Source organism: Stigmatopora argus, chromosome 13, assembly GCF_051989625.1.
Source record: "Stigmatopora argus isolate UIUO_Sarg chromosome 13, RoL_Sarg_1.0, whole genome shotgun sequence".
Taxonomy (NCBI): Eukaryota; Metazoa; Chordata; class Actinopteri; order Syngnathiformes; family Syngnathidae; genus Stigmatopora; species Stigmatopora argus.
Genome location: NC_135399.1, coordinates 12905987 through 12930401, shown reverse-complemented (window position 1 = coordinate 12930401; position 24415 = coordinate 12905987). Strand labels below are relative to the sequence as shown.

The following is a 24415-nucleotide window of genomic DNA, read 5'->3' as shown; positions in this document are numbered from 1 at the left end:
AAACTGTTAATACATGACAAACAAAATATCTGTTCTGTAGATATGTTTACTGCCATGTTGTCACTGCCCAGTGTTGTCATTTTAAAATTTGTTTTTATTTTTAGCCTACCTGCTTACTAACCGTATGTGTATGCCAGTGTTCAGGTACTCTATCATGCTTAGCTTTTTTGCTATGGACAATTTGCCTGGCAATCCAAATGTAATTATGCTAATTGTGTGTGTAACTGGGTAATACACCCTGTCTGGGTAATGATTCAGTGGTTTCAGAGGAAGGATTCTAATTCAGGCTCTCCCTCAGTCTTCATTCAAGTGTCCTTCAGCTGGGCACTGACCCCATAATGGCTCTTGATGAGTACTGTGACACCTGAATGGCAGTGTCCACCATCACTATTTGACTTTGAATGAGTGTGCATGAGTACACTTTCAGGCGGACGTGAGGATACCACTAAATTATCTATTGCTGATTATCCTGGGATAGCTTATTAAAGCTGAACACATCACTAGAAGAAATAACTCATTATTAGTTCACGCTTTCACCATCCAAACATTAGTAGATTGTTTGCTGACTGATAAGTGCCATTAGATGTGATTGTGAATCTCTCAAGCATTGAATGCTGTTGCTGCATTTTTATGTGCATTTTCACATGAGGTTTCATGTTTTCAAAAATACATTTTTCTTAGAGATACTGTATGTACACCCACTCACATAACAAGACAAGAATGTTGCAGTGCTGCAGCAGGGTAAACCGATTCTGACCATGGCCTTTGACTGATCAGTAAAGTGTAATGTTAAAAGGTCAACCTTTTGCGTTTTCATCAAGGAAAAAACTGCACTGGAAAACACTGACATGATGTCAAATGCAAAAGAAGAGTACAAACGAAAATAAAAGGGAGATAAATGTTAAAGCTAACCAATAGAAATAGATGGTGACAGCGGTGATCAATTTCCAAATGTGACGTCAAATTGCTTTATTGCTATGTGATGGTTTTAATATAACATCTTGTTATGGAATGTGCCTACTAAAATAACGCCAAATGAGGATGTTGATTTATTTATTTTAAACCATTTAAAAATGATTGCATTATGGTGTTGGAGAAGGTGTTTGTTTGGTTCTCTCAGGAAACTGTGTTTATGGTTCTTCTGCAGAATGTCAGTTTGGTCAGCATTGCTAACAATAGATGAGACGTTTTCCCACTGAAAGTCGGAATTTCCAAAGCTGCATTTTGTCACTGATTCTGTTCATAAACTTCACTTTTAGGGGCGGCTAAGGTTAAAATATGGTGCGATTTGGTGTCTGCAGGAATCCATGGCTGAGTTCTGAATGTTTTTTTATCTGTTTTGGCTTCATCAGTTTGTGATTTTCAACTCTCACTTCAATGGTTTGTTGCAGGTGAGTGAAGCAGTCACAATCAGAATCAGCGCTTCCAAAAAGATGAAGTGGCCTCACCAGCTTGGGGATGGGATTCTGCCCTAAGCGGAAGAGTGTCTATTGGGCCCTGTTTACAGGAGAAGCAAGAATGGAGCGACAGCCTGCTGAAGGGTATGTATTGGTCTGTCATTCTACCTTCACCTATCATCAAAAGCTGTAGGTGAAGACCAAAAGAACATGATTTATGATACAAGCAGCCAAAATAAGTTTACTTTGCAGGGTGTCTGGGCTTTCTCTAACAATTTTGTGAGAAGCAAAGTCATTCAAAAGGGGCTCCGTAAGCTGCCAATCTGCCACATTAAGTGGAGCCTGATAAGGTGGCTTGGGCATCTTGTTGGGATGCTTTCATATTAAGGTGTTTACTCACTTGAGAGGAGGACTCAGTAAAAGAAGATGAAAATTATCTGACAGTTGGTCTGGGAATCCCTTGGAATTTCTCCCAAGGGACTAAACAAATTGGGTTTACATGTGAGAATAATAATTGAAGATTTAAGAAATGACTCATTGATATTAAATGAAGTTCAGTATCTTCATTGAAGCACAAAATCGGGTAGACCTTGAACAGTGGAAAAAATGAAAAAATCAAAGATCAATTACTGCAGTCTCAAAGTTCTTTATTTTTATTTTTTAGATTGTATTTTCTTTTTTTGTGTTGAAGTGTCAGGGAACTACACAGTTACAGCAACAATTTGAAAAAGTGACAATTTAAGAGACCAAAGATCTAAAGAAAATAACAGTGAGACAGGAAAGGGAGGGTGGGATAGATCTAAAGCTGCATAAAGAGTACTTGCATATGCAAGAGGGTGTGTGTGTGTGTACACCTGCGCACAGCCAGGATGGCTTATTAGAAAATCATTGTGTTTCGCCAATGGTTTCTAGAGTGACGCAGATGTCATTTGGCTGAATAGTAGCACCTCCCCAAGCCAGTTTATCCTCTTCAGAGTAACGCAGCGCTGTGTGAGAGCGTTACAGCCACTGCTCTCTCCTTGCTCTCATTTTTTGTTGCCCACCGACACTTTCTTTCTCTTTCTCGCTCACCCTCCCCTCTCTCTTTCTCTCCTCTGGTTGCTCCTCTTCTCGGATGCTGTCCCACTTGCAGAGATATGATCTGTTACAAACAGCAGCAGCCGCAGCCGCATCACCCAGATCCCAGGTAAGACCCTTTTGGGATTTATTCACTTTGCACGGTGGTGCCGCAAAACTAGAAGGCTCATTGCTCACTGCCCGACGTGGAAAAAATTGATTTCTCTTTGTTGTTCTGCGCTGTTTTGCCGTGATGAATTTGATGTTAAGATCGCAGAGACAAGTGCAAGGTAAGTTGTTTCATACCTTTGGTGGAGTGCCCAAGTATGGAATTATGAAGTGTGGAGATGAGAACCTATGGCAATCTTGTGGAAAGGGAAAATTGTGGAAAAGGAAGAAAGAGAAGTGCCTTCAGCTTGTAAGAAGGGGAGGCGGAAAACATGCAGTAAATCAGCATCATCAAAGCTGGCGCATGGAATGAGTTCTGACTTGAGGGGACATAAGCTTGGGTTGTTGGCGCTCAATATCAGCAGGTGTTGAGTGGACTCTCACATTGCACGTTAGTAAAATTTTGAAAAAAACAACCTTGTATGCAGAATGTGTGGCGTAGAAGTAACAAGCAGAAGAAAATGAAACCTACTTCAATTAGATGCGAACTCATCCAGAAACCATGCACAATCTGCATAGTGCGAGAAGATTTGAGTCTCCGCACATTTGAAATGGCTCTTCTCCTGATTGTAGATGACACTAGGGAGAGCTTGAGGAAAACAAAGCAGTAAAAAGAATAACAGAGAAGAGACACGTGTGCAGTCACGATGACACCGAGAGTAAATTGGTGTGAACCGAACATTAACTCCTGTGGTTTGAGAAACGGGATGATTAGAAGTCTGCTGCTATGTGACAACTATGACTGAATGACATTGCTATGCGGTGATATGTTATACTAAAATAGTGTAGATTCAAATTGTGTTTACTTCGTGGCTGCCAGATCTCCAATATATTTTGACTGGCATCGATCGTTTGATCCCTTGATGCCAACCGTCCCAGGCCAAATGGAATTGATGTGTATGAATGAGTTAATGGTGTGGGAATAAAAAGAATCCCTTTTAATTGTGCAACTCATGAAAACTAATTTAATCCTAATCAAGTTAAAGTAATAAGTCCAAAAGTATCTGAAAATCGTCAAAATATTCTTCCAAACCCATGATGTCACATAACTAATGTGTTCTTGGTGGGCTCGTTGGTCACCTCTAATGCCTTCAATTTATCTGGAGGACTCTGTAAGATGGTTTTGGCAATAATGATTAATGTGGACGTTATTGCTTTGATTAAGGGTGGAATTTTGCTGATAACTAATCTGTTAACTACACACTTCCCATGTGCCACCGGCTGCTGTAAAATAATACACACTGATGCATAAAAATGAAACCTGAAACTCGCTGAGAGCAAAGTTACATTAAGTCTCATAAGTAATACAGCGGTGTTCTTATATTTCATTCATGACGGAGTTTATAGTGCTCTCTTGGATTGTGGGGTGAAACAAGAGAAATAGCTTTGTAATAAGAAAAGACATTGGTTCTTGAAGTTAGACAACACAGACAATGGGCACATCTGCAGCTGAGGCATCTTTATTTAAACCTCCACTGAATGCATTTTTTACCACACTTACCAGCGTGTTGCAGATTGCATGATGATATAACGCCATCAGAAGACAAAACTCATAACTGTGTTATTACTTGTATTTGAACAAAATATATTGGCTTCATAGTTGTTCATCTACCGTTAGTGCAGATGTCAAAGTGTTGGGAGAATAAGTTGGGATTCTTGATGAATGGTATGTTAATTTTTTTACTTGGAAAAAATGAGTTGGCTACTTTTGACGGCTCTAGAAGTGCATTACATCTGAAGTGGAAGTTATTTTCAAATGGTGTAGAGAAACCAAATTCTAGGTAATTAGTCATTTCTAACCTGACATTTCCAGTTCTATTACGTCCTATCCTAATTCAAGCTTACCTTTCTCAGATGGATAGCCAACACAAAAGAAAATGTCTCATTGCAATGAATAAAACGATCATGAGTTTGATGGAAAGGAAGCCGTCTCTGGCTGGTGAAGTCTATGTGACTAACCCGACACTTAGCAAGAGACCCAGAAAAATATTAGAGTTTTCAGGAAATTAGAGCCACGGAAGCAGGGGAAGCTGCTGGCTTTTCAGTCCACTGAGGGTTCTCTTGCTGACAGCTCCACTCTGTCTTTTTTTTCTGGCTGGTTGGGAGCTGCCCCAGGTGCGACAGGCAGCCGGGGTAATAGGGGACGTTTGACAGATGCATATTTCCAACCTTGAATGCTTCATATAAAGAAGATAGACGGCATGGATTCAGGCTCAGCGTGGGACAAACTGTTGGGTTGTGAATCACTCAAATGAGTAGACCTCCATGGATGCTCGATTGATCTTATGTGAATCTCACAAGGCTTCCACATTGCTAATTGCAGCCTAGCCTGATTATTGATTGAAATCCGTGTGCTGTGGTTCTTAACAAACTACTGCAGGATGTGTTACACCTAAAGCAGGCTACGGATAGAAATGACAGCTGTGTACTGAATCACCTGAACCGGTCTGTTCCAAAGATTTGTTCAGAATGGTCCGTTCAATGATTCGACCTTCAGTTTATGAATCAAGCACTGTTCCTTATAACCAAAACTCAGTGCAGGTTTTCTTCAAGAGCTTTATAACCTTAGTGGGCCATCAGGCTTTTCTTAAAGCAGGTTAAAAGAGTACTCCAAAAGAAGTACAAAATATTTTTTGAGATTTTCATGGTCATTGTGATTGTCATTAGCCAAAGAAAGGACTGGCTTGTAATTAAGATCTCATACTAGAATTGATGAAGGATGAGGAGAAAACAAGAAAATGCAGGTGGGCTTGTTGATATTAATAGTCATTACATTGGGGAACTGAATTTTTTGCAGCTGAAATGTCAGAAAATAGCTGTTATAGCTCACGCATTTGTCGATGTAGTTAAAAGTTGGCAAAATCAGATGCGTTTGGCACAGCAGGAATGCCAAGAACATCACACATTTTTGATGGATATAGTGGAAAGTAAAGCCAAAGCGCAAGTATTTGCATGGTGGCAGCAATGGAACAAAGTGCGCAGCCAGGGAGATATCATTGTGTTCATGGTGATACCGCAAATTACAATGGCGATTAAGAGGCAAATTCACTTGGTGGGGGGCACAGGGGCCGTCATAGGCGACCTATGCCTTAAGTCATTTATAAATGACAAGAGGAGTAGTCTTTTTTGTCCTTTTTTCTGTGTCAAAATAATATATTCAAATTAACTGCTGCACAGTATTAATAAGTCACCTTTGTAGCCATCACTAATATGCAACAAACCTTCACATGTTGAAGTTATAGAACAAATTACAATTATTTCGATGTTTGCATTTTGCTTTCTTCATTAGGCTCACATGGGCAAATGTCATTAGAAAAAAGGTCATTATACCCTTGAATAGTTTGATGTTACCCATGCAATCATTAAAAGATAATTAGAATAATCATTTCCACTCAGTGATACTGTAATGTTTCTTAAAAGCAAAAACATATCTTGAAAGCTTGTAGACATCAAATTGCATTTTCTATCCTCTTTTCCACTTCTGTTTGACGATCAGCTTCGTCAATAACATTGATTGGCAACGTTCACTTCAATACTGTATGTTTGTTTAGATTATGGACTAGAAACAACAAACAACTAATGAAAAATAAATTGAATAATGACAGCCTTGGGGCTGAAAAAATCACATTTCTGCATAAAAGGTATTTAATATTGCAGTCCCTTCTGGGCTCTTCCCTGATATGAACTTGCTCGCAGCGTGGAAAGAGCAAGAGCAGGAAACGTTTGTGTGGGTGTGTCTTTACGTGGGGGTGTGTGGTGCTTCTACCCTGTGAGCTGTTAATTCCAGCAAAAGGAAAGAGCTCCACTCAAGCAAAGCATTACTTCACCTGTGATATCTTTAACAGTTATTTGAATAAAATGCATTAGAACATTTTAAATTTGGGATTTAAATGTATCTGATTGTAATATTAAGTGGGGCATGTCTCTTGGATCTTCCTCACAATACAAATCCCATCCATCTTAGTTATTTTGTGTTGTAATATAAGGATTGGAGTGAATTTTCTCACGTGTTTTTATAAGGGATTTTTTTGTTGTTGCCCACAATATGTAAAATGAGGATGTGTTTTTTGTTGACAGACGAAATGCTCTGGATAAAAAGAAAATGCACTGCTTCCTTGTGATGATTTTCTAAAATGGGCTTTTGGGAGGAAAGTGTCAGCATGGATTTGTTGTGACATCCTCTTCATCTCTAATATGACCCGAATACTAAAAGGCTATTGTGGTTAAAACCCAATGTTTGGGAGCCTGATTCCCCTTGTAGGGCCACCACTGTTGGTGATTTAATATTTTCTCAGAGGTTTTTTAGGAGTTCATTCTGCTGTTGATAAGGTTGTGTTTGTTAGGCTATTATTGTTAATTTGCAAGTCAGAGGAGCATTCGGAGTGCCGACCTTTGCCTAAGCAGTAGATTTATGTTCATACCCATCCTTATGGTTCTGTGAGTCTTGATTGACAGAACAAGATCCTGGATATAAGTGGCTGAAATGAGTTTCCTCCGCAGGGTGTCCGCGCTCTCCCTTAGAGATCAGGTGAGAAGCTCGGTCATCCAGAAGGGGCTCAGAGTAAAGCCGGTGCTCCTCCGCATCAAGAGGAGCTAGATGAAGTGGCTCAGGTATCTGATTAGGATGACTCTTGAACACCTCCCTGGTGAGGTGTTCCATGCCGATCCCACTGGGAAGAGGCTGCGGTGCAGGTCCAACAAACACTGGGGAGACTTTTACCTGGCCCCGGAGAACATTAGGAACCTTCTGGAAGAACTGGATGAATTGACTAGGGTGGGGGAAGTCTGGGCTTCCCATCTGAAGCTACTGTCTCTGCAACCCAACCTCAGATAAGCAGGAGAAAATAAATGAATAAATGAATGAACATGCATCCACACATCCACAAGCATATACATACATATTGAAGATTATATACACTGCACTGCAGATTCACATTCCATTTCATTTAACTTTGATTAGTCATTTTTAACAGCTTTTAAACTAAGCATCTCATAAAAAACCTGAAATAATGATAATTGGCAGTTCTCTTTGAAAAGTTCATTTTTAACTGCTACATTTCTTCTTGCCCACAAGATGATGTACACTTGGGTATCATTTCTACAAAGAAAAATATTCTGACAGAAGCTGCAAAGCATTTTCGAACGGAGACATGAATTGCCTTTATCCCAAAAACACGGGTAAATTAGGACATAAATACTCATTGAATGCCGCCTGATGGTGTAGTGCTTCACTCCCCTGACTTCGGTGCCAGGAGGCACAGGCTCAATTCCCACTGGTGGCAGTATGATTGTGAGTGTGAATGGCCGTCTGTCTCTCTGTGTGCCCTACGGCTGACTGGCGACTAGTATAGGGTGGGATTGGGGGCAATAACCGTACTTATTTATACTTAACAATATGCACATTTTCGATAATGGTTAATCATGACAGAATATTTTAAATTAGAAGTGAGACCCTGCATCTATAAACAGGTATGTTGAGTCTTGTAGGCCCCCCTTTTGTAAAAAAAAAAAAACTTAACAAGAACCGAATTGTGATGGTGTCTGGCAGTTAATACAGAATGGTTAGAGATTTTCACATCTCAGTTTAAGTGTGCAAAACATACAAAAAGTCATTTGTTTGATCTGTAACCTTTTAACCAATTGAGAATGAACCATGCATGTATGTTGAAGATTTTAGTCCTTGGCCTCTTTGAAGACAACCACCTTTATCAGTCTTTTGAATTTCTTGATCCCTAGCACCAACTTAGCACTTTGAAACACAATATCCCCCTTTCCCTCCTGGAATATAAAAGTATGCCTTGTCTCAGGGGTCTTTGTCAAGTAGCTGCCTTATTTGTCTGTTACTCTTTCTCCTGGCTACACAGGTTATTCTTTGGGTGTTAGTCAGATGGGAAGTACTTGAAGAGGCTGTCGCAAATCCTGGATACAGGACTGTCAGCCCGCTAGCCTTTTGCTTAGATCTCCTGCTTCCATCACCCCTATTAACTTTGGATCACCGGCTATATTCACTAAATCTTCCCTCCAGTAATAGAATTAGTGTTGGCGATGTTGGCGCTCTCTCCAGTCGCCCATCCAGATCTCCCTTTTCCGTTGACATTTTCCTTTTTGTAATTCTCCCGCTGTCTTTTAGAAGCCACTGGTAATTATATCTAATGAGAAAAGAAAAGAGTTGTTCACCTGAAGAGAACACGTGACCTCTGCTGTGAGTTTACAGCTCTTGCTTTTGATGTAATGGTAATGTGCAGCTGCAGTCACTAGGTCGGATTAATATGCCGCTTTGATATTCACCCGTCCCTTTTTTCTATCCTGTAGATTGAGAAACGGTTTATTTTATATGTAAATAAAAGGTTCTGAGTATTAGTTTACACAGTGATTGCCATTGACAGTGATCTTTATTAAATACATTTCACTTGCAATGGCTAGCAGTGAGTAAGGCTGTTACACTGGAATTGATCGCGGTTGTCATCCAATCAAATTTGACTGCTAGTCAAAAGAGATTGGACGTTTAACACCATCAGTGGCAGGCAGTGAGATGAAATCGTTTAGCTGTGCTTTTTTATTTTATAACGTGGAAGGAGGGATATATTGCATATTATATCATATTGAATCAGGTATAAATAATATTGCAAATACTTCGTCTTACGTCTAGTGCCGTCAATGGCAGCCAATGAATTAAAAACAGACTAATTTGGTAAACACTGGAACTTGTCATTGTGGATGAGCTCTTTTTCAAAGAAACATTCTTTTTATGTGATTCACTTTCAATGTCATTATTGCTCCTTGTTGGGCTTACTGTGATAAGACGGTTCAAATGGGATTTTACATTTTTAAGCTCTTTTTGAATAATAAACACTTGGCATTAAGTTATTATCTTGCTTCTGCAAATTCTTTTAGGTATTTTGATGAATATTTAAAGCCCACATATTAATGCAATATTCATAAGTGGATCAAGACTGTTAAATGGGAAAGCTAATAGTCTCTGATCACTTATCTTAGAAATACATTTGGTGCAATAAAATATACAATGCATCCCCCCTCCACTTTATCAAAATAGTGTCATAAGTATGCCTGGGCAAGTTTAACTAATTCGCTGCCATGGGAAACGTAAATTGGATTGGATCACCGTCAATTGCAGTGAAAGATGATCTCTATCTAGCTATCTAGCCAAGTTCAAATGGATTATATGCTGCTCCCTTAAAGTTAAGATCGAATCATAATGGATATGATTTGTCATATTATTTGGCCTTTTACGCACATGCAAATGTTTTTCCGATTTTGAACATGCCTTCAAAAATAGTCCAATGTTGGTTTCCGAGTGGTTTTATTTTTTAGGGGCTTCTATACCATGTACAATGATGCCATTGTATAAAAATTAGCAGCTACAGAAAACAACAAAACCAAGTTTGAAAAAAGAAATGTTAAAGGAATGGAAGACGATATGAAATCAAATCATCTAATAGAATCATGCTTTTTTTGTGTGTGTTATTAGTAGCCAGAGTATTATCAAAATGTTCATGAAGTTTGAATTTTTCAGAAAACAAAATTTACATTTATCGAGAGAAACCATAACCGAAATCATGAGGCAAGCAAACAAATGATTCCTTGAAGTTCACTTATTCGGAACAGGTTTGGTTAACGAGTCCCTTTGCTAAGTGTGCCTGAATTTATAACGACACAGAAGCTGTGCGTACGTCTGTGCCCGGGGAATGATAATAACAATTTCCTAGAAAATTGAGCCAGAATAAAGCTCATCCTTAACCGTAGTGGTTAAAGCAAAGCTGCCAGAAATCCGAGCTTGTATTGCACTGTTAAACCACAAACTCTCTTTATAGGAACAATAGTGTTTAAATTTAATGGGAGAAACACATTCCTTGCCTGGCTCTCAGACTCCTCCATTATCTTGGAATGAGCAGGTGTAAGCAGCAGGCAGGCTGATTTGTTACCCCAGTTATGCCGAATGGTTGCACGAGGGTTTTTCCCGGGGACTTAAGTCTGTCATATTAAACTATAAGTAACCATCTGTCTTATCCATTTCACAACCATGAAATCCTCACACAAGAAAACCAAAGTGTTCCTTAAATCATGTTTCAAGTGAAATTTGGGTAAATACAATAGCCATCCAGGAGTAGTCAAAGGAAATTTTTGTGCGAGTTGAATTCAACAGCACAAATTCAACACAAAAAGTGTTGAGGAAGAACCGAGGATTTGAGCAGTCTTGGCAAACTGTCTTCTCAGAATTCAGAACAGAGAGATTCAACTCCTTTGAATTTTCAAACGAGGGAAATTCGGATGCTTTGTGTGCAATAAAACCTTCTGCTGCTTTCGGATACCGATGCCAGATCAGCGATCTTCCTGTTGTGACAGGCAGTCACACAGTAGAAGGCTGGTGACATTACAATAAAGACATTTTCTTGTATGTCCAAACAGCAGGTGTGGAAGAATCAGCATGCCAGGGTCTTTCTTGCATTTATTTCTTCCTCCATACAAATGTTGCCAATTTGAAAAGGCTTGTGGTGCGTGTGCCTTGCGCTCCGCAGGAGAGAATCCCATGGCAGTTAATTTTTTCATTAGCCTCCAACCTGGAGCCGTAGGTGACTTCTTCTCCATCCTCATTTCCAGGGTTATTACATGCAGTTCCTCAGTTTTTTTTTCCATCCAATTAGTACACACAGTGTGCATTTAGACAATTGGACAAGGTCTGGAACTAGTTGGGTGCTTGTTTTGTTGCTTAGTACGCAAGTTCTGGCTTTAAGCCAGGCTCGAGGAGCATTTAGCTTGGTTTTGTTGAATGTCAAAGTATTTATTGGTTCTCCGTGTAAGTCATGTCATATTACAGACTGTTAACATTTTGTAAAGTATAAATGCTTAATAATTGGTAACGTTATTTGTTGAATCCAATCCATTTTGACAGGGAGGTTCGAACAAATGTTAATTGGCACTAAACTAAACTTCTGGTGCTGCCAATGGCGTTGAAAGATAAGCATAAACATACACAGGGAGTCTTCACTAATAGAATGAGTTGGACGTCTATTATAGTCAATGGCAGTTAATAAGTTAAGGGTTCCAATTAGGTGTTCACACATTGCTTGTTTGTCGGTGAATCAATGTTGTTGAAACGTACGATGGACGATCTTCATTTACTTCATTGTTTCAGTTGCTGAGTCGCATTTTAGATTAGATATTCGATCACAATCAGCATTTTAAAGGAGTGCTTAAAGAAGTTACTTTGTTCTCATTTTTAGGCCGTGTATCTTTTTCCTAACCAAAACCATGTTTCCTTTTATGTCCGTGTTTAACCTGCACTTCAAGAAAACATATTCAAGGACAAAGCAATGGAAAAATAAATAGCAATGACAAAAAAAGATCACTGGTAAATCTGTGGTTGCTCAAAATGCTATTGGATTTTTGGATGGCAAAGTGAGTAAATCGGAGGGCAGCAGTGTTCATTTATGGTAACATTTGTGTTGCTTCTGGAATGAAGAAATACATTTGTACTAAGTGTATAGTGCACTACTATTTACATAAGACTCACTACAACTCTGTCATGGCTCAGAATAGGGTAAAGTGAATATAGTTTTGTTTATTTATGGTGGGATTATTTAGGGATTTTACCTTACAAAAGGCTATTAAACATTGCATCAAATGATGTGTAGGTTTGCGAAAAAAAATGATAAATATTCATGTGTAATGAGGATATTTATTAATACATCAACAGTAATGAAAGTCAGTGTTTTCATAGTTACCACGATAAAAAGGTGCATGTTTATCTGGCCTGGACATTATGTGGCTCAGGCATGTTGCTAGGTTACAACTTCAGATTTCATGTGAAATATTTGATGCAATTTATTATATTTAAAGCAATTCATCCTCTAAATTGGACTTGCTCTACGTATAATTTGAATTTTGACATAGCGTGTGCCAGTTTTTGGTTTGAAAGCATAGGCCTTTTCAATTTTTCATTTTATCAAGAAAAGTGCATTATTTGCTTAAAGGTCTTTTGACCTCTTATCTTTCAATTGCTGTGGACAGAATGTAGCAGGAAATCATTATTTTTTTTGTGGTGCTGCCCCCGTGTATCGGCGGATTTTAATCACATCTTAGCACGGCCAGGCAACATTTAGACAGCCGTGTAGTAGCTACAGATTGTATGTGAATTTAGATTAGCAAGCCTATTGATTGTGGTTCAGGCTCGCAATAATTGGCAAGAAAGAAGACGGCGTTTGATGTGATGAACAAGCTATACACTTGACTTGTTTATTAGTTACTTTGCATTTGTAGGAACATTTTTTTCTGAATGTGTGTTACAGAACTGATTTGTAGATCTTTATATTAACTGAAATGAATCTCAATTACTATCCACCAGCTGACAGACAATATTGGCTCATTTGTCACTTTCCTGAATATACATGATCACTTACTGTAGCTTGTTATTGATTATATAATGAGACATGTTTTCCTGTCACATTGCACTGTTTTTACAATTGGATCAAATTTGATGGGTTTGTATTTGAGATAGAAATGCATCATTTTGATGCCATTTAAAAGCTTTATGGCTGCAACTATTGAACACTGATCTTTAATCAGAGTTATTTGTCTGATTGTCTTTTATTGTGTTCACGAGGTATTGTTCCTCAATCTATTGGTAATGCCTGAAGATTTATAAGAGCAACAGATGTTTGATCGGGAGATGCAATATTTGCAAATATTCTCCTTGTCTTATACCAATGCCATTATTAATAAAAGAAGCCAGGATTTTGTAATACATTTGAAGCAAGCACTCACAAATAATGCGCTTATACGGGGCATATGCATTTTTTTGAGATTTTGTTTTAAAGCAGACAGTTTTGAGAAGATTGGCATGGGTCAATACTATGTCACTTTCACAGTAAAATGGAGGTTGGAATTATAAATAGAGTCCATGGAAACATCTAGTCCTCAACTTTTTTTTAAACTTTTTATCTTCCCTTCCAACTTTTGCTGCTAGTTTCAAATCACGGGAGAAAACTTTGCCATTAAAGTGGCTCTGCCCAGTCTTATCTGTGTGGTGGCTTATGTGTCTCCTTTTTTATCCAGTTGTTGAACTCCCCCCAAAAACTGTGCAACTATTCCATTTGTTACCAAGCAATAAAAAGAAAACTTATTTCGCTTTTTCAGCCATTGTTGCAAGACAAAACTGCCTCTTTGAGTTCCAAAAGAGGCTTGTTGTTGTTGATAGTGTATATAAAATCCCCCATTGTGTTGTATTTTCATGTAATAGTGGTTCAGAGGTGGACTGTCGATTTCAATCTGAAGACTTTAATGGTGTTGTCTTTGAATGACTCCTTATTGGCGTTATAGTTTTTTTTAGTGCAGTTAGTAGAATAAAATCCAGGTTCATTCTAATTCATCATTATGGCTACAGGTGAAGTTATGGTTAATGCACATCTTTTCACTAAGAAGCATGGTATGTAGTCAGAGAACATAATTTCAATAATATGTGCCCTTAAAATAAATTAGCACAGATCAACTAGTGCATCAGCCCGAGCAAAGATTTGGGTCGAGAACCATAAATAGCTTTTTTCCCCCCTCACGAGACTTTGACTTTTTGAATCTCATGCAATAGCAGCTCAGGTGTGCTGCTAATTTCTGTGCTATGATGATTTACAGTCAAGTGTCAGGAAATAATAAAGTTTGAGAATTACGCTGTGGTTATAAAGTTGTTCGGCTAACTTCCAAGAGGTCATTGGAGTACCAATGTCAAAAGTAACACACACAGTGCTCCAGGTGCTAAGTAACACAGGGCCAAACAAAACTCAAGAGGATCCGATAATTGCTTCCAAGGATTACAACCTTAGGGCATAAAAAATACTTCATACTGAAATGTTATAGGAATCGTTATTGTTTTTTCTTTATTTCATTCATTAATATTTTACGAGACATCCAAGACAATTGGATTTCTACAAACACGTTAGTAGAAGACTCAGAACATCATTTGAGCACAATCAGATAGATAGAATAGATTAGAAGATGTGCCAGGTGTGCAGATGTGCATATTTAAATGTTCCAAATGGAAACATTAATGGATTTTGGGTTATTTGTTACACTCCAGGTGAGGTCAATTCTAAAGCTATCCCGTTCATTAAAATTAGTGTTGCATGGCGTCATTTTTGGATGGTGTTATTACCAATTCTACTTTTAGTGTAGCACTAATTTGCAAAGTTCATTTTATGGTAGACACCATTGTATAAAAACTACTATTACTAAGGACAACATAAAGAAGAAGGAAAAAGAGGCCCTTCATCCGTGATGTTACTCTGTAGCATCTCAGGATTTCTGGCCAACAGCGAAATGGCAATGAAAACCGTTTTTTTGCGTATTAGTTTATTTATTTTTGGTTTATTGTACAAGGAAAAGGACTATGGGTTGTGGCTCACGGAAATCCATTCTATTGAAGTCAGTAAAGGTACCCACTGAGGTGATATTGCGACTTTAAGCAACATAAATAAAAAAGAAAGATAACAGTAAAATAAGATGGGGTCTTTCTTGTATAGCATATTAAGAAATAATATTCTACTTTCAATTCTCCTGTTAAACATAGTAGACGGAAATGTGATTTCAACACTTGGATTTCACAGTTTTTCACATTATCACCTAATAATTCATTTGATTACTTTTCAGGCTGTAACACTGTTCTAGGAATGTGTCTAATGTATGGTTGTACTGGCTTATTCCCTCTGTTCAAGTTGTGCAGAGTTTTCCAACATAAAAATGATCATGTCCTAAAGGAAGGTCCAGCCTTTGTAGAGACAACAATAAAGAGGAGTTATTTCAAAGTGTAATAGGATCGGGACATTTTTATCTTGAGTCTTTATCAGTTGATTAAAAAATGCATTGTTTTTTGTCTGGATCTTGAGAGTTGTTTCAGTCGCCAAGGGTCAAGTAGGTCAAGTCAAGGTGAGATCCAATCAGACCAGCAGTGCAGTTGAAGGCTGGTTTGTGCCATGTAATTACACTCTTGGTAAAGTTTTCAGATAAGGTCTGGGCATTGTTAAGGGCTTTAATCTTGTCTGCACAAACGTTTTGTCGCACATTTTTCATGTTAATGATGTTGTCAGGATTGGGTTTTGCATTAGGTGCTGAAAGTTTCAAGGTGAAACCCTCCTCCACATCACGAATGGTGTAAAAAGCATTGTGTGACAGATGGGTGTCTCTTTTGTGAAAATGACTGTCTTTTTTAATTATCAGCTCTTGACTTTCATTTCCACACGGCCTAATCTTTATAAACATTATTCCCTCCATTAATATGGTAAACTCTAAAAATTTTAATCATTTATAAGACTACTTATCTATGTTGATATTATATATATTACTTTAACATATTTGCTATTTGTTTTTGTCTTTCATTGTTCATTCTTTGGATAGTACAGTCAGTTAATATTTAAAAATATATATATATATATATATATTTTTAAAAATATTAACTGAGTAAGTTGTACTATCCAAAGAATGAATAATGAAAGACAAAAACAACTAGCAAATATGTTAAAGTAAGAGTCAAACAGAGAACAACATACAAAATAAGGATCTGTTGATGTTTGTGATTTATATTCCAGAAATTATGGCAATATATTAATTTCATACTCTGGCACAACTCAATGAATTTAACCATCCAACAAAATTGCAATAAATGTTTGCATGACGTGTTTTAAGAGGAGCAAATAAACCCTAAATGAGTGTCATAATTTAAAATGTCCATATTAGATTGTGTTGCACATAAACTTAAAGGACCAGTGATATTTTCATGTAGTCCAGGTCATGGCTCTCACTCCTGGATTTTAAGACCTACAGAGCCAAGTGTTGTGTCCCCCTGTGCATAGCAGTCTTTGATTATGTCTCAAGTTTTTCCTCACCCAGTCTGAGACTTTTTTTCCCATTGAATTGCCACCATGTGGACCCAGCAGCTGCTCCTTCTGCTCTCAGCAGGCCGTTGTCGTTAATTGAAGTGTAATGCACTCAACAGCAGGGAAGGTCAGACACAGCTCTGCTGATGCACAGGCACTGTCAAAATCTAAATACAACCTGCCCAGAAGTAATAACTGCAGCTGAGGAATTTCAGCAAATCATATATTTCCCATAAATGCTGCTTCTCCAGGTTTAATTTCAATTCTGTAAAAACCAATTACCTCAATCCATTTAAAGCATTTATCACTTCAAACATACTTAGTTTTTTCTCTCTCATTATATTTTCCAAAATTTGATTCAGATTTTTGATAATATGATGCACAGTGCGCATTATCTTCATATAATTAGGTAAACAAAAAACCTAATCATTATTACCTGCAGGAAAGCTAATTGCTGAGAAATTAAATTTGAGGGTTGAGTTTTCTACTATAAGGTTCTACAAGTTTTGTGGGAGGAACCATGTCATATACAGTGGTAGACTAAATTTTGTGGCATAACAAGTTTTTTTCCTTTATTAAGGAGCACACATGGAAGAAAAATTCACTGTTTAAAATGAGGTTTAATGAGTCTTTAGTGCTTTTTAGAGCGGAGGGGAAATTAAGAGTCATTGCTAGGTTTTGGGAGCATGAAAGCTTCTGAAAGATTTGTGCCTGGTCCTGATGGGATGAGACAGGAGGTTAGAAGCAGCTGGTGTGTGAGGAGGGTTTGATGGAGGACCTCAGCCAGGTTGGATGGAGCAACATTATCAAGGGCTTTTTAGATCAGGAGGAAGACTTTGAAATATATTCTCTAAGGAATGGACTAGGTCTGAATCATATTGCATTGATGATTATGTGTCAGTGTTCTTGAGGGTTTTTTTTTATAAAGAAATGTAGAAGTAGAGAAGTAACAATCACATAGTTGGGTTGTCTTTCCAGCTTGTTATTAAGACGAAAACTGACTGACTTTGACAGACGTTAGAAAAGTCATGACGCGGAATTCATTAGAACCAACAGTGTCAAAGGTCAAGGTCTGTTGATGATTTTTGATTCATTGCTTAAGCAGTTTGGAAAATGTATGTGAGTTCAAGAACCATGAAAAATGTCAGACCAGTTCCTTGTATACCTGCAATATTTCGCTCGCTGATTCATTTTGTCTTACTGGCAAAGCATAAATGAGTTGCTCTCGTAAAATATTGCCTGGGCTGAACTGTAAAGAACGTCTTGTAAGGAAATTGACTGAGATTGGGAAGATGTAAATTGTGAATTCTTGTGATGTACTTTCTATTTAAGGGCCATCTCATTTTGATTTGTCGCATATTCAGCTGGTTGGATGAGCTACGGTTTGGTTGTCTTTGATGTGTCATAATCTAAAATTGTTTGCAGACAAAAACCACTTCATGGCCCCATTTTTTTGTTCTAATGCAGTGTATGTATTTTTTGAAAGTAAAACACAAAGCTATTTTCTTTACTACATGAAAATAATGGTCATTTGTCTGCTCTTTGTGTTTAAAGGCAATCGTACGGTCTTGCATGCTGGATAGAAATACTAGATTAAAGTAGATGAATTCCATTTAATCATCTGTATGAAATGTCTTTTCTGGTTGTCCTTGGGATAAAAAGACAGTGTTCATTTCTGCACCAGACTAATATCAAAAATCTCTGACAAATGAGATACAAATCCTTTTGGCTGCTCCGGGAGTGCTACATTGAAACACTACAGACAAAGTTTTTCTTTTGTTTAGGACACAGTTTAAAATACTATTAAAAAGAATACATCTCCTAAAATAATTTGGGGTCCCTGGAGTCAGCTGGGATAGGCTCCAGCACCCCCATGACGCATATGAGAATTGGATTGGATTGGATTGGAACTTTATTCGGGAAATTTCCTTGGTTACAGTGGCAAGCACAGACCAAGCCACGCAACTGGGTGGTACATAAAATTAATGAATTATTAATGAGAAGTGTCTCATCTCCTGCTCGATTATTCAGGAATTGTTTTTGTAATTGAATATTTCCTGATGGCTTTGCGCAAGAGTATTTAGCTCTTTTTTGCAATCGAGGGGAACATTTTGCCTTTGGCCTTTTTGGTGGGGTTTGTTCTCTATACAATTGAGTCAAAGAGTCAAAAAACACACACACACACACAATCACATATTAATTGGAAACTGACTTTTTTGTAATTGCAAATGGTTTTCTGAAAACCAGTAAAATGTCTGTAGTAATAGGCCCTGAATGAGAACAATCTCTATTTAAAATAGATGGACGGATTGTGTATATGTAACATAAGTCACTTTTATTGAAAGAGTTTAATTTATGTCAACATTGTTCCCTCAAAACAGTACCAACACAAAGAGACCCTAGAATAGTGACTTGTCAGCAGGCTGCAGTTTATCAGTTTCTTTCTTTGAATTGAAACACTTTTAATGACTTGTGAATGAACTTCATCCATTTAATTTCTTCCTAAAGCAGAGCTTTAGAGGAAAAGGGGAAAAGATTGCTATGTGCAGTGAGGGGGAACCAACCGAAATGAACCACTGGGGAGGAACTTATAATAAAGCTCCTACATGCCCTAAAATAAGTGTTTCACTATGAAAAACAAGAATCCGAAAATATTATTTTATAAAAATAAAACAAAAGTAATACCATATTATGCTTAGTAGGTTTAATAGCACATAGGTAGCTAATTATCAACATTACCTGTAGTTTTATTTACTATCCACTTCTTTGTATACAAGTAGTGCTGAAATCAATAGTCACTTTCTCTAGAAGGGGTAAATTATACACTACCGATTTGTATAATGTATTTCTAATGTTGAATGTATCATAATATCATACATAAACTGAGTACGATGTTCTTTTTATGCGGCGGCGATCAACAGAGAGCGTTGTCGTGTGACGAGAACCTGTGATGGGTTATTTTTTGTTGATTGGGTCGGTGAGTCACCGTGTAAACGGGCCCCAAGTGTTGATGACAAATTGTATTTAATCATCTTATCAGCACCCACAATTGTGAGGAACAACATTTAAACTGTTGAGATCCAAAACAACCCTCTGCCTCTAAGGTGAATGTCATACATATGCAAATACAACAATTAATATCTTTGATGGATAGTTGACGTGCATTAATTTACTTTGATGGATTTAATTTAAACGATGTTTGCGACTAATTTCTCTGTGCTCACAAAGTGAAGAAGGAATACATTTAACTCCTAATAAATAAACTTAATGAATAAAATTCTGAATAACAGTTGATGAACTGGGAGCTTTCTTGACGGCAGGACTTTTCCCTTCCCATACGTTCAAACTGGAAGGATCAATTTGGTTTAATCCTGCAACACCCTTCAATCAATAAGGCAAGTCACCCGGTTGAGTGCCTTTTCTTAACATGGAAGCATCATTTCCAGTCAGTAATGTGGGACAAGCCTTTTCTTGTCCCTCCCCTCTGTCTCCTATTCACTATGACAATCGGCACCAGATTATCACAGCCTGCCTGCCAGCCTTTTGATATTGTAGTCAGGAATGAAATTGACCTGAAGGTTTTACCTCAAATTCAGAAATATCAGTTTTTGTCTGCAAATGTTTCATTTCTGCAGTTCTTTAAGCCGTTTGGTACCATGGACAGCGCTAGAATTCCAATGGATTTTGACTGGGAGGGGATGAATGGATTGGAATCCAGCGCTGTCAATGACAATGAAACATTTTTAGCAACTACTTAGAAAACAATTTAAAGGTATTACCTGAAATTCAGAAGTATAAGTTTTTGTCTGCAAATGTTTCATTTCTGCAGTTCTTTAAACTGGTAGGTACCATGGACAGCGCTAGAATTCCAATGGATTTTGACTGGGATGGGATGAATGGATTGGACATCCAGCGCTGTCAATGACACTGAAACATTTTTAGCAAATACTTAGAAAACAAAAATGAAGAGAAGCTGGATCAATGAACACTTTTTTGAATGAATGATTTTTTTTTATTTTGAGGAGGAAAATATCCAAATAACATGTCTCCTTTGCAATACTCATCATCCTGGGAATAGTTGCGTTACATCAATTTCTTTTAAGCATTTTACAAATTCCGACGGTCAGGAAAGTGCCAGAATGCAATTGGATTAACAAGTAGCGTCACCTTCATAAGAATAGGTCGTTTAAATTCCATTTTGACTGTAAAAGATAAAAATGTGAAAGATCTCCCAATATGGTCTGATGTTGCAAAATGAATAATACATCATTGAATCGCACCCTCTGCTCTTATTTTGCCTGTCTTTCATCTCACAAAAACACCATACCGAGACTGATAATGTCACAAACACAAAGTTAGTTCATGACTAGGCACAACGTGGTATGGTAATTGGCTCATTGTCAGACAGCTCGCTGTGAGACACAAACGCCATTATTAGCACTCCTGGCTGCGTTGATGATTTTGCAAAGGTCAATGAACAAACTGAACACAAAGTTCTGACATTTGCATCAGAGAGAATAGCAAAGATAATCATTAGGTTTTCTGATTTATGATAATTCTCTAATGGTGGCTTGATGAAAGAGTACTACTTCAGTCTTGTCGTGTTATGTTACTGTATTTTTGTTTGTACATTACCGGACACATTGCATTCTTATCGTTCAATCTCCATACTTTTCATGATTTTATTTTATTTTTTAAATTTATTTTGCTAAGCTTCTTGGTTTCATACAATGGCATCTGTATAATTACATTCAACTAACAGACATCGTAAAACTTGGAGCTGGGGTCGAGTGTTGGGGGAGGGAAGAACACTTTTTTTAAAGAGTCAGAGTCACATTTCCATCTGTTTGAGATAGGCACAATGCAAAGAAAAGTTCATAAGTTGTGTATAAAATATGTAGCTTTCACAAATCAACTCAAAGTACCATTGTTACTTGAATATGCCTTAGAATGATCGCATATGCGATTTCTCCCCTTCAAATTCATCGACATTAACCAATAATTTTTATTTCTTCAAGTTTTTGGAAAGTTTTACTTATTGATAATACTCACAAACAACTGGAAATAAGACCTTACACACTTTAATTTGTGTCAAGGATATTTGCTAGTGCTTGTCAATCAGGGAGCAACTGTGCATAGCAGAAATAGTCGGACACAACCACTGCACCACAATCTAATCAGAGGGCTAATTAATGGATCCAAGACACATTTTTCATTTTCCATTACCTGCTAGTGGCAGTTGTTTAGACCGTTTTCACATTAAAAACTATTTTAATCCACAGTCTTAGATTTTTTACCACAAACATGACAGGGTGAGGCACTTTGTGTTTATACGTCACACCCGCGCTTCTGTGATTGTTTCTTTTTTTCTCAGATTCAGTTTTGAAATATAACCCGAAACTACGAAAGACCAGAATGCCTTGCCATTTACCTTGTACTTTTCGAAAGTCAGGTTGGCTTGCCAGGATAATTTTAGACCAAAAATATGTTCTGTTTTCCTCCTAGAGAAAAACGAGTAGACAGCCCATCATGTATTCGACTTATTTTGTGACGTATGGTTTAAATCTGAAGCTCACCAAAAAAAAAAACATTCAGGCATCGAGGCAAAGAAGAGTCCAGCACACAGGCGTTTTTTTTAAACACAGATGTTCATTGCTTATCATCAGCTCCAGGCACACAACTTCTCCCTGTTCTATTTTGTTCACCTGTCTTTGTGTCCAACATTAATTAGTTGATCTCCCCCTGACAGGTTTTGCCACATTCTAGAGACCACACACACAATGAATATACATGACGGTCACTAAATAAAAGCTGCATTCCAGCGCTACGTTTGGAGTCCAGGTGTCTGTGCAGTTACTGACCCATGTTATCAGCCTGCCTCAGCAAGTCAACTCCCTGAAAATTAATCCTGACGGCGTCACGCCACCTCCTCGTTCACAGTGACGGCAACAATTCCCTCTGGGTCGTCCATAGTCAGGACTCAGATACGCTCACCTGCAGATCCAAGTCCCACAAGCGGTTGCTTTCAATTGAAAAAGTGGTGGCATAACCAGGATTAATGCCTGTTATGCATTAATCATCTTTTTTTCCTTTTTTTCTATTTTTAAGGAGGGATATGGGGCAAAGCAGAACAACCACACACATCAAATCCGATTATGTAAAAATGGTTTATTACTCTTTTGGGCCCTCTATTATTTTTATTTGTCTTTTTGTGGAATCATTTGCTTTTGTCTATTGTCTATGTTTTGACTTCCCAAAGGGGTACAGGGTAGTTTCCTACTTGGCCGTACCTCCTATTGTGATTCATTTTCTGAAACACAATCAATTAGAATTCCAGAAAAGGCAAAGACCAGTTGTCCTTTCACCTTTCTGGACCTTAGTATTGTCTATACTTTTCCCAGAAGACGTAACTTTTTATTTTTATTTTTATTTTTTTTAATCAGACATTCATAGGAATGAAGCTCATCAATTTGCAGCTCTGATGCCATTTCCATTCTAATGAAACAATGCAATTCTATGAAGATGCTTTCGATTCAAATGACAACACAAAAGAAGTCAATCAAAGTAGGGAGAATAACAAGAAACTTACTGTCTGTACTTTGCTGCATCAGTAGCCACATGGGACCACTTTATACCAAATGAAATACATTTGCTGTCTTCTACTGAGAACAGTTGAATAGAGTGACTGAGACAAACTTGAGGCATATTTGTGTAATCAAGCAAAATCATTTTATCTGATTCTTCTCAGCAATCATTCATCTTTTCTTTTGAAATCATCTTAATTGCTCTGACCTTTACCAAAACTTTATTTATTAATTTATTTTTTTGCTGTAAAAATAGGGTGTCAGACTCGGGTTGGTTCGCGGGCCGCTTTAACGTCAACTTGATTTCACGTGGGTCAGACCATTTAAGATAGAATATTTAGATTTTTTTTAAATAAATGGATTAAAAGAACTGGATTAAAAGACCTGAATATTCAGTTTTTTTATAGATCTAAAACAATGTTTGTTTTAGCTTTTTAAAAAATATATTTTTAGATTTTACAAAATGATTTTTGAACTAAAAACACAGAAAAAATTGATTAAAAAATTACAATTATTGATTTAAAAGGGGGAAAATCAGGAAATTTAATATACATCTATACTCTTCATTTTCATTTGATCCTAAAACAGAAAGTCGGCACTCATGATTTACTTTCCCAGGCCACACAAAATGATGTGGCGGGCCAGATTTGGCCCCCGGGCCGCCACTTTGACACGTGATGTAAAAGAAATGTGGGCCATCCGCAAGATGTGCAAAGTCGTATTATTTGCTTATATGGTGGTACCAGGCTAGAGACTCGGAGGTTGGGACAAAGATAAAAACATTCAACCCTGCTGTCATGAATGTTTTGACCCAACTGGCTTAGCTATCTAGCTATGACGTTACAAAAGGAGGCAATTGAAACGTATCAAACTTCTTTCATGTCACAAGGATAAACAAGTGGTTGATTGAGTTCACAACCTTTGCTTCAAGAGCAGTTGCGTACAATGTCTGTCTGTTTGCTGGCAGTGGAGAGATACACTTTTCCACACTACACACTTACACACACACATGGGAAAAACAGGAGTACCTGGAGAAACATGCAAAAGAATTTACTTCAACTACATAAAATGTACTAATTTCATCAGTTTTTATGAGTCCATTGTCAAATCAGGAAGCGTGAGCTATGATGACTTGCAATTGGTAGTTGGTGGATTCATATTTAAGGAGAGATGGCCTAAGCAACAAAACAGACATGCATATCGTTCAAGGTTCCAAGTAATAGTTGTTATTCTGTTGCTGTTATTCAGAGTCACTTGTAAAGTCAGAGCAAGGTTGAAACTGTTTTTTATTGATGGAACACAATTTGAATGTTGTGTGCATCCAACTTTA

At 37.6% G+C, this 24415-nt stretch overlaps 1 protein-coding gene across 1 annotated transcript in view; it reads left to right on the top strand.

Moving 5' to 3' along the window:
• Nucleotides 1-2439: 2439 nt before the first annotated feature.
• Nucleotides 2440-24415, top strand: part of thsd7ba (thrombospondin, type I, domain containing 7Ba) — a 92826-nt gene continuing 70850 nt past the window's right edge. Inside the window, exon 1 of the mRNA XM_077617729.1 lies at nucleotides 2440-2583. The gene's annotated coding sequence lies outside the window, so the exon portion shown is untranslated. The remainder of the gene's footprint in view (nucleotides 2584-24415) is intronic.